Source organism: Stegodyphus dumicola, chromosome 11 (assembly GCF_044657685.1).
Source record: "Stegodyphus dumicola isolate Sdum_Otavi_A_Nest chromosome 11, ASM4465768v1".
Lineage (NCBI taxonomy): Eukaryota > Metazoa > Arthropoda > Arachnida > Araneae > Eresidae > Stegodyphus > Stegodyphus dumicola.
Window position 1 is genome coordinate 134507682 of NC_140778.1, and position 12419 is coordinate 134520100.

Below are 12419 nucleotides of genomic sequence, written 5' to 3' on the forward strand. Positions count from 1 at the left end.
CAATCAGCAGCACAGCTTTCAGGCTATCAGGCTATAACGGTGGCGACAGCTTCACCGCAAAGCACTAAAGTGCAGCTCCCGGCTCGGTTCGGTTCTTTTCGGAACTCAAAATACTCTTGAGACGCTCCACGCTACCATTCGCGATGCACTCGACTATACCTTCGACAGCCTCACCGATGTATACTCTCGATGCACCTATTAGCGATACACTGACGAGACACTAGACTGCTACTCCGCGCAAAGGCAGGGTTTATATAGATTTTGGCTTGCCTTCGAGAACATTCTGGACAAACTGGTAAGAATTTCTTCCATAACGTTCTCCATCCGTCTATGGCATATTGCAAATTTGGTCGCCAAATGTCACCAAATGGGCGATTTTACATCAAATCTGGCAACCCTAAATATTCTTTGCAGAGAAGCTATCTTACCGCAGCCGAACATTTCGTAACAATAAACCTTTTCTCACAGGCACTGGATTTTAAATCTTGTAGCACCCAAAAGTGGGCAGTTTAATGATCGCAGGGACAAGGGTCTAAGGTTTCTAAATTTAAATTATAAAGTAGCCTAACTGAATATACATTCTACTATAGCAATATTCGTAAAAATAATTTTACTAGCATTTTAATGAGTGCAAATGTTCAGAACATAAGTTAAAAAATGAATTTTTTAAATATCTTTTAAATTTTCCGAAAATTTAAAAATGTGGACCTGAGCCCTTCTTGCTTCAGTCCCTTCAATTATGAAGTAAGAATTTAATGAGGTTGATAAATAAATTGCTGGTTCATTTCTATATTATTACTTCCATCATTATCATTATTCTGTAATATTATTTCAACTGTCCTAGAATATTAATCATGTGTTGGATGTATGTATGTAGACCTCAAAGGAATTAACAACTTAATAGGCAAAACTATGTTGTGTCAATTATCAAATATTTTAGCGAGAATAACTGTGATCAGAAAGAATGTTGACATAAGAAATGTTGAATGTTGAAAAGAATTTTGGCTGCTATATATACCATATAACTAAAAGGAAACAGAAGTTAGAAACACATAGTTAGAATTTCTTAAAACACATCGTATAAAATTTAGATTCAGTTTTATATATCAAAGCATATTTTCCTTTTTCAATTATTAGTATGGTAGATGTTTTTAAATAAATGTTAAAAAAAACTTTTTCCCCGATGATTATTTTAGAAATGGATATTACATATTTTATTACATATGGAAATTATTTTTTTAAATATAATAAGACATTTCGAAAGATCTTAACCTCTCTTTGACAGAATAATTTTAACCGGATGTCCTTCAATTACTGAATATTCTGTTTCGACATAAATTGCTGATCCTGATATATAAATGGAGTTACAGTATATGGAAATTCTCAGTTTACGTTACATAAGGAAATGAGCAACAAAATTTCCATTACACTGAAAATTTTTCCTGGTGCTCTCTGATAGGAAAGACTCGCTACAACTGCTTCTATATTTTAGTAGAGAGCAAAACAGCTTTTTAATTGGATCAGATCAGAATCATTCTCTTACTGAATTGAAGAGGTTCTTTTTTATGACTTACCACTCACAAACAAAAACCTTGCTGAGTGTAAGATAGGATATAAGATTGGAAACGGGAAGTGAATCCAGAACGGCATGTGAGGAAGAAGCGAACGAACAGTGAGATCGGGATAATCGACTCAATAGAACTTCTAATTCTCTGTATACTGAGTTCTCTCAATTGTAGTTTTGAGTTTTTCTAAAACTTTTACACAGAACTAACTATAAAATTCTAAAATATTCAAAATTGAAAAACGATAACTCACTTTTATGATGGAAGGTGATATTTTTGTTTCTTCCCTAAAATGAGAAATGAGCTATCGTGGAACGCTTTCAACAAGAGATATCTGTTGTGTAACTGTAAAAGAACTACCACACGTTTCTGACAAAACATCGCTCGCTCGCTCAGTAAATTGAATCAGCTCTTTGAATTCTTTACAGGCAAATAGCTCATCTCTACTGTAAGCGCAGCACATTACGTAATCATTCAAGGATTCCTCCGAAATACACCAAACGGCTTTTTGAAGAGAGGAAGTAATCATTATATAAACCAATCATCTGTGACCCGGAGATTTTGTAACCATTATGTAAAATAAGCACATGCTTAGGGCATCAAGGAAAGGGGGCACTGCAAATGCAAGAAAGTACTTAGGGACTCGAGGGAGCGGGGCACACTAAACGTTTTCATTGCTGGTTTTACCATGAAATGTATGGTGCAGCTAAACCAAGATCGAGAGGAAAAAGGGGCATCAAATTTTTTAAGTGTTTAGTTCCTCTAAAATTTTAACCCGGCTGTGCACATACCATAGATGAAACCCATACGTCAAGCGCTAAAATTCAGCAAAGAAGCATCGGCGAAGGTATTCTTCATGCCGGGAACATTAAGTTAGGAAAGTACTGCTTAGCCTAAAGCTGCACTACACAGAAGGTGTTAAAGAGGATGGAGAAATGACGACGAAACTCAAAAGCGGTTATTGCTGGAGGAGATTTGAAAGCCAGAATAGGGCTTAGTGCCTTTCTTTATTACCGTAAGGATATACAAACAGCCCCCTCCGAAAAAAAAAAGGAGAAGAGGCACTGGGTACGGAGAAGGCGTTTTTCGTTTTCAAAGGGAAAGGAATTCCCAAATTCTTTGGAACTAAAGGCCTGAAATACTGAAAAAAAATATGTTCCCTCTATTGGAAACAATGCGGAATAAAAGAATTTTCACAGACAACAATTATAACCGATCAATCCAAAAGTTTATGTCAGCTTTCATGGTTGAGGCATTTTTCAAAGTCTCCACATTTCATTCTCTGACAGTGCAGTAGGTAAGAATGGTTTCCATTTCAGCCTTCCCATTCAGGATCTATGCGAAAATGCTATGGGACGTGACTACTGTGAGACTAACAGAAATATATGAAAGGATGTCACAATGATGTTTTGTACTTTAATCTTGTTCAGACATTGTTTAAATTCAATATTAAAATAACTGGTGTTAATACTTAATATAATGTCAAAGAAAATTTTTATTGAGCTCAGTGGACGCGATCGCAGTTAATCTTATCCTTCGGATATTGTTATCGAATTGCTGAAGTTCCGCATTTTCGTATGCGAAAACATAGAAGATGCATCTCTTATTCTGATCAATACATCGATTAATATTATCAGCGTTATAGAATGGATTTTTTAATAATTTAATTTTTATATTTGAAATATATCGTTTAATATTATCAGCGTTATAGAATGAAAAACATGGAAGATGCATCTCTTATTCTGATCAATATATCGGTTAATATTATCAACGTTATAGAATGGATTTTTAATAATTTCATTTTTATATTTGAAATATATCGGTTAATATTATCAGCGTTATAGAATAGAAAACATGAAAGATGCATCTCTTATTCTGATCAATATATCGGTTAATATTATCAGCGTTATAGAATGGAAAACATGGAAGAAACATCTCTTATTCTGATCAATATATCAGTTAATATTATCAGCGTTATAGAATGGATTTTTTAATAATTTAATTTTTATATTTGAAATATATCGGTTAATATTATCAGCGTTATATAATAGAGTTATATAGAATGGAAAACATGGAAGATACATCTCTTATTCTGATCAATATATCGGTTCATATTATCAGCGTTATAGAATGATTTTTTTAAATTGAATTAGAGGCGCCAAACGAGGTAAGATAAAACACAGATTATAGAAATTGGTAAATTACAGAATGTATCATTAAGTAAGAGATGATGATGCTTTAAAGGAGTAAAGAGTTAATCCGTGTACTACAAGTTTAATTTAAAGAGGCGCATGACGTCATTAATTTTTAATGAATAGGTTTTGAAATGAGATAACGAACTATAGAACGATACCTTTTTCTCATTGGCAACTGTACAGAGCGTAACGTACATGTCGCCTTTAAACACTTTTAAGTTCATATTTGCCAGGAAATGCAGCAGCCATGCTTCAAAAATGATCAAAAGATTATTAGAGAGACGAATTATCGGCTTGAAAAGTTTGTGTGAGTCCTTAGGTGATACGGATATAAGAGCCAATGATTTAGAAATAAAAACTAGCCTTCTTGATGCTTTGGAAACCGAGTCTAAAAAAAAAACAAGAAAGAACCATTTTCAGCACGCCAAACTTTTAATACATGAGGAAACAGAGAAAGTTGTAGAACTAAAATTAAACTTTCTATGTAATATGCCTTAGAAGCAATTTAACTCTTGGATGAATATTGATGAAAACATTCAAAATGTTGCAATCAGTAAGAGAAAGAAGGTACAGGAGAAAAAGCATGTACTTGGCAGTTGCTTTCTGAAAATAATCCCCCAAGTGATAAATCTAAAAATCACGTCATAATTGTTTTGAAGAAGATGATGATGAAGTTGGTATATTTCTAGCCAATCACGAGATGAGGGATGTGTTAGGAGTAGTAAGACCAGGGGTACATCGGTCAAAGAATTTTCAGAAACATTATGAATATGAACAGTTCATAAGTCAACATTTGCGTAACATTACAAACTATTAATGATTTTTCCTGATTAAAATACGTTGAAAATAATAATTTATACATTTCTAATTACAAGTAATTCAATTAGCTAAATTCCATTGATAATTTGAAGGACACAGTATTTCTCATCGCTTAAAGTTATCAAAATAGTCACGGACAAACGTGATCACAGTAAAAGTTACCTGAATGTAATAATGTGGGTAGCAAAGCGTATGTTACATTCTTGTCCTACCTCTTTTTTTTTGGGGGGGGAACACTTATTGATCCCTCTAAACATCTGTCCATCAACTATAATAAAGACGAAAAGATTTAAAAAAATGAAAGATAATTATTTTTGATGTTTTTACCCCGGACGCCTGCACGAGGAAAGAAAGAGCCTGGAATGGCATAATTGTTTTTTTGCCGTCTCCAGAAATCCTGAAATAGGTAAGACTGAAATGGGACAGCATTATCCACACTGATCCTCCGAAAGGAAAATAGCAGGAAGTATACGTAGCTAAAAAGTAAACCCTGCTGTATTTTCATACAATAAAATAAGCATGAGTTTTCTCATGGCGACAAATGGCGACTTAGGCTTAGTAGCAATTAAACAAATTTTAAGTTGTTGATATTTCTACAACTATTGCATGCAGATTAATTAAAATCATAAAAATCTTAATGGAGAGATAAGAATAATATAATTCAATCACTTTTAAAGCAAAAAATGTACAATTTACCAAGACATAAGAATAAAAAAACTGAACTCACCGTGATGGATAACAGAGTGTGTATATATGTATATTTATACGCTTTTTGTGCGGCCTCGGTCCCAGGTACAAAATTTCAAGTCCTGGGGCTACTAAATTTTGAGTTATGTGATATACATACATACATACATACAGACGTCGCGAAAAAAATCTCTTTCCATTTTTCTGAATCCAATCTGAATCCATTTTTAAAGTCCATTTTGACAAAAACATTCCTTCATTATGTCCGTACGTAATGATGTCACACAAAAACATTGCTCAAATAAAATTAAGAGCGGTCAAAATGGACATTTTCGTTGAAATATGATATCCGAAATTTTTAGCGATTACAATACTTCCTTTATTTCGTACAAGGACGTAGGATAAATTTTTGTCATCGAAACTCTTCTCATGTCATTATTTACATGATAATGTAATAAAGGGAATTATATATACAGTTAATTCCAACAATAATTTCTTAAACATAAATTATTGTTGATTTATTGATTATTATTATTTGTTGATTTATTGATTGATTATTATAATTTGTTGGTTGATTATTATTATTTGTTGATTTATCGATTATTATAATTTGTTGGTTGATTATTATTATTTGTTGATTTATCGATTATTATTATTTGTTGATTTATTGATTTTTATTATTGTTGATTGATTATTGTTAGTGATTCATGTAAAATAATCAGCAACACTGGTAATTAGATTTAGCAAAAAATGGCAGTGCTAAATTAAATTACTTGAATATGGCAAAGCGCACGAGGACTTAAGGACAGGGATGATTTGTGGAGCTCTTTTTATACGACACTGGCTTCTATTCAACGCTACACATGCAATGGCAACGTAACTGTTACAAGCAACCCGGTTTAGAATTTAACAACTAGAAAAATTCCACTGTTATTTAGCTTTGATATTAGTAAAAAGACCATTGACCATTTTAAAAAATGTAATAATGTTCTATTACCTGTAAAAAGCATATAAATGTTGTTCATTTGTATTCACTCCACACAAAGATAGAATCAGTCAATTAATTATTTAAAAAAGATGGTTTACTAATCATCTAAACATGAATAATGAATAGTTTAATTAAGTAATATTTAATAATGCTTCATTACCAGAAGAATCTGGCAACTACTATAGCCTTTTATTCAGCACGAAAAGTTTAAATGATATCTAACTTTGGCAATTTTTCTTACATAAACTCCATGAATAACGCGTCGGTTACAGTAACATTTTTCATTCAGTCTTCATAAATTTTCGTGGCTGAGACATTAGATTTGATCGATGGTTGAAGAAAAAGACGCATGGCATCAGCATCGTTTTTCCCTAAATTTATATGGAAGCAATGGGAAAATGAATAAACGCTAGAATCTATCTCTGTCACCGTTTTGTTAAGGGCTTCCATTTACTTAACCAGTCTTCTGTAAATAACGGTTAGAAGAGCAAAGAAAATTGACCTTTACATGATGTAACGATTTGGTTGAAATCCTCTTGCAAAAAGCATGCAGAAAATTATGCGCATAAAATATTTTTCTTTAGATAGAATTATGTGCTTCGACATTTCTTCCACTGCCTTTTCAGTCTATCTTAAATAAAGTACACAATTTGTTTTGGTTGCATTTCCATTAGAAATTCTTGCATGAAATATCTCAAACATTTTACTTTTATGTTACTCAAAGCAAGACATTTTTTAGACATATTTATTCAGATTATTGTGGTTATATTTTTTATTCAGACTTTATAAAGTTTCAGCGTTGAGACATTAAATTTGACCGAGAATTGAAAACAAAAACCATGAAAGCTCCATGGTAAAGTGAATACTAATGTTTGATTTTATATACTTTTGTGATAGTTATAATCTGTAAGGCCTTTTTTTCAACTATCTATCATATTTAATGTCTAAAGCATGAAACTTTACATAGTTTAAATGAAAAATGTAACCGCATGCAGGTCGTTTTTTTAAATTCACACTATTGAGAACTATCTGTAGCTCGATCTCAGTCTATCAGTTGAGAATGCCACCAAATTTTGTAGAGAGATTAATGAAGACCTGGAAAAAAACGATTCCTAAAAAATATTAATTCCGAAAATTGCCGATAGAGAAAAATATGGCGCTGTTTTAGTCTACATAGCCTTTAATCTACATGACACGCTGGTAAAATGTTTAAAATGTAAATACTCGATTACATAAACGACAGCAGCGTCAGTAATTCACTCTCTCATATTTCCTCAGTAGCCGTTACTTGTGAAGTTGTTTTTTAAATTCCTACTATCAGCTCACACTCTCCTATATATTGTTCAAATTCTCAATCGTTAATAAAATACTTTTTTATTCAACCACTCAAGTTCAAATACATTTTTTTAAACTTGTAGTGGATGATACTTGTTGTTAATAAATTTTTTTCACATATTAAATTCAATTTCTACTTATTTATTCCTGTTTATCGGAACTAAAAATATGCTGTTTTTATATACTATATTATAAGACTTACGAATAATGACCGTTTATTAGGAATTCTGACTTGCTGTAAAAATTAGTTTTATAACAATTTATAAATAACAGTATATGACTGTGATAAATGGGATTGTAATGTTTAACAAAAATAAGTGGCAACAGTAAGACAGAATTCTAAAGATTTTTAAAGTGTATGGAATTAAAGAATTGTAATTTTATAGAGTTGGATGAAACGGAAGTTGAGAAGCACTGTAGATTATGCAGTAATATATCTAGGACGAAAACTCTTCGCAGCAGGTGAAGCATATTTCGCCTTGAGTCGTGTGAAGTTATTAGATGGAATATTAATTGAAGAACTGGACTGCTCGAAACTCACTGGAAAGGTTCCTTGCAATAATGAAGCATTACAAGAGATACATAGAATGATAAATTATAGACCACCATCAGCTTCATAAATTAGAAACGAAAAAATGTTAATAATGTTAATAAAAAGCAACTAGAATAAAATTTAAAAAATTTTCTCTGTTGACCTAAGTAGGAATTGACTTTTTTTTTAATTACTTTTCTTCATCAGTCAAATGCCAAATAACCTGCGTAAAAGCTCGCTATCGATTAATGCAATGAGAGGCATGATTCTGAAGTTTGATAAAGCATGATCCTCAGCAGTTCGGTTCGGAAGATGGCGAAAACCGGTGTCAGTACAGACACTGTTGCGCCTGAAGACGTTGACGACATCTATTGAGACCACTGCTGATGGTAGTAGCGGCTGGGTAATAGTACGTGGATTAAATTTGAGTCATCCAACCAGTATAGCAAATCTTGCAGAAAGTTCTTCACTTCTACTCATGTAAGATAAGCAGAATGCAGGAATTAAATCACAAGGATTATGATAAAGGGGTGGCATTTGCTTTGATATTTCTTACAACGATGGAGGTCGACGATACATAGCCATGGAGAATTCTGTGGGAATATGAGGCTCATTTTCGTTAAAAAAGTATCGTTAAAAGTATCGTTATCATTTCGTTAAAAAAGTATCGTTATCATTTTCGTTAAAAAAGTATCGTAGTTACAACTCTCGAATTTGGGCATCCAAATTAGGGCATAATTCCATGTAGTTCAGTAAATCCCATTTCACGCAACAAGATTCACTTTTTGATATATCTTTACAGCAGATTTCATAAGCTGACAATTTTTGAGAGCATTACTCTAACAGGACCGTACTCCTGTACCATTACTAAGCAAAGGTATTATGATACGCTACTTGGTTTTGCCATTCCACAATCTCAGTAGAAGCAGGTGATATATCAGGTAACTTTTATTCAAGATGGATCATCACCGCATATTGATTTATCAGCGCGGCGAGTATTGCACCATCATTTTACAGAAGAAAGGGTCATAAGTCGCTTTTTTCCTCTCGCTCGGCAGTATCGCACCCCGGGGCTAACCCCATATTCCTGTGGGGTTATGTATTTTATCTCTACTACATAGGTTCCAGTAGTTTTCACATAATGTAATTTATTGAGTTGTTGCAAAGTAAATGGTCGCTTTTAATAACAATGGCAAAAGAAGGGAATAAAAAGAATAATACTTTTTGTTTAATCGAAATCATCCCCAGAAGCAACAATGCATTGTTCCCAATACGTGGCTAGACTATATATACAGATTTGTAAAAATCATTGTCTCTGTCAATTACCAGATCCTCCTCTGCCATACAGATTTGTAAAAATCATTGTCAATTACCAGATCCTCCTCTGCCATACAGATTTGTAAAAATCATTGTCTCTGTCAATTACCAGATCCTCCTCTGCCATACAGATTTGTAAAAATCATTGTCTCTGTCAATTACCAGATCCTCCTCTGCCATACAAATTTGTAAAAATCATTGTCTCTGTCAATTACCAGATCCTCCTCTGCCTGATAAATTAGCGCGTCATTGGCAAAGCATCGTTTTGACAAAAAAGGGGCTTAAGTGCTGGAAAATGGCAATCTACCACAGAAATGTCAAGAGAGTATGAAGAATGAAGCGGCGTTACTTCCAAAATATTGATTTGGTGTATAGTTTGTAAGATTTCATTCGTCATTAACTTAATTTCTTCAGTCTTTTTGAGTGTGTCAGAAATGCTATCGCCACGTCTGTTGAAATAACAACGGAATCAGAAACAATGCTTAAACAATTTTCTTTTATATTTAACACATGCTCGGTTTGTGTTCATTGTTTAACCTCTGCTGCTTGAAGGATTTCAGATAACACAAAATATGAATTGAAATTCAAAGTAAAACTAATACTGGATGTTTACAGTTCGAAAGCCTAACAAACGTTAGCTCAGTTCTAATGAACCGAGAGAGTGATTTGTCTAGCAAAAAGGGATAACGTAAGTCTAAGAGTCTTTCCGAGGAACTAATACTACGGTCAACGTGGCTCGAATGCGCTGTTCACGATGAATCGTGTTTGCTTTATGCTCAATTTGGCATCCATCTGACTCGATCTGTAAAATATCGAGCTGCGTTTAGCATTTCGCTTTGTGAAAGGAATAGATAAATAATAACATCAACAAAAGACTACTATATATGAAAGTAAAGGTGTCTTTGAAATTCTCCTTTATTGTTTTTAACTTTTAGCCACTACGACGAACGTCTATCATTGTCACAGAATACCCACAATCAATAGTTCGTTGTGGGAACCTTTCTTCTAAACTTTTTCACACAAGAGAAAGGCACACTTCGAAACAACATGCTTTGTTTTCATCATTGAATTCACGAGGAACTAAGTTTTTGAACTTTCTCATGTTTCTTATAATTTCCAAATGCTGTGAAATGTTGCAAAATTGTACATTTACTATCTGGACCACATTCTCGTACGGTCTCTCGTGAAAACCTCCTATCCATTCAAATCAATGAATAAAGGGCGATAGCCACGAGTTCGCTTTAAAGCTTTTGATCAGTCAAGCAAGATTTTGTAGCCAAATAGTGAGTGGGTCCTTCATTAGTTGTTTCACTACCGAACACTTATCGATAATTTTTACTGCATCCGCAGCATAATTTCTAAAATTGAAAGCTATGTTATATTAACTGACTTGGTTCCGCGAGTAACTTAAAGCTGTAAGTATCCAATATTTAACGCTTGTTAAAAAAAGCAAATACTACAGTTGCATCACCTACATCTGATGTTGTCACATGACATAAACAAATTTAGTAATTTCTGATAATTCGTATACCTTGTTGTAATATTTGGGAAAACTACTGTGTTTCTTCGCGTATTTGTGAGCATAGGGGCATGGTATTACAATCACCAACCCTACGCATAAGCGTAGCACATGCATGTTTAACTGTTAATGTTACGTGGATTTATGTTTAATCGTCATTTCACTTTATTACGTATCTATATAACAATTTCATTATTCATTTCCTAATTCAAAGAAAAATTTATACGTCTGATATTTATATATAAAATTTCGTTTTCTTTTCATAAAATTTTTTTTGCATAAAATAAATTTTTATTATTGTTATTTGTGAGTAAAACAGCACATACGAACCATGAAGATCGTCAAATGGATACGAGCCATAAAGGTAGCCGAAAGATTTTTTCTGCCAACTCACAAAGTCGTCAATGTGCTGGCGAGGTTTCGTAGGGAATAATCAGAAATTAATAGAAATTTGGTTAAAGCTCAGTGCTTGCATTTTTCCGGTATCAGCACAGACATGAAGTCGTTAGAAAGTCACTTAATTTTCGATACGAACTGTTTATCTCTATTAAGACATATATATGTTATCGTGAAAGAACGAAACTGGAAAGTAATAGAAATTTGGTTAAAGCTCAGTGCTTGCATTTTTCCGGTATCAGCACAGACATGAAGTCGTTAGAAAGTCACTTAATTTTCGATACGAACTGTTTATCTCTATTAAGACATATATATGTTATCGTGAGAGAACTAAACTGGAAAGTAATAGAAATTTGGTTAAAGCTCAGTACTTGCATTTTTCCGGTATCAGTACAGACATGAAGTCGTTAGAAAGTCACTTAATTTTCGATACGAACTGTTAATCTCTATTAAGACATATATATGTTATCGTGAGAGAACGAAAGTGAAAAGTAATAGAAATTTGGTTAAAACTCAGTGCTTGCATTTTTCCGGTATCAGTACAGACATGAAGTCGTTAGAAAGTCACTTAATTTTCGATACGAACTGTTTATCTCTATTAAGACATATATATGTTATCGTGAGAGAACGAAACTGAAAAGTAATAGAAATTTGGTTAAAGCTCAGTGCTTGCATTTTTCCGGTATCAGTACAGACATGAAGTCGTTAGAAAGTCACTTAATTTTCGATACGAACTGTTTATCTCTATTAAGACATATATATGTTATCGTGAGAGAACGAAACTGAAAAGTAATAGAAATTTGGTTAAAGCTCAGTGCTTGCATTTTTCCGGTATCAGTACAGACATGAAGTCGTTAGAAAGTCACTTAATTTTCGATACGAACTGTTTATCTCTATTAAGACATATATATGTTATCGTGAGAGAACGAAACTGAAAAGTAATAGAAATTTGGTTAAAGCTCAGTGCTTGCATTTTTCCGGTATCAGTACAGACATGAAGTCGTTAGAAAGTCACTTAATTTTCGATACGAACTGTTTATCTCTATTAAGACATATATATGTTATC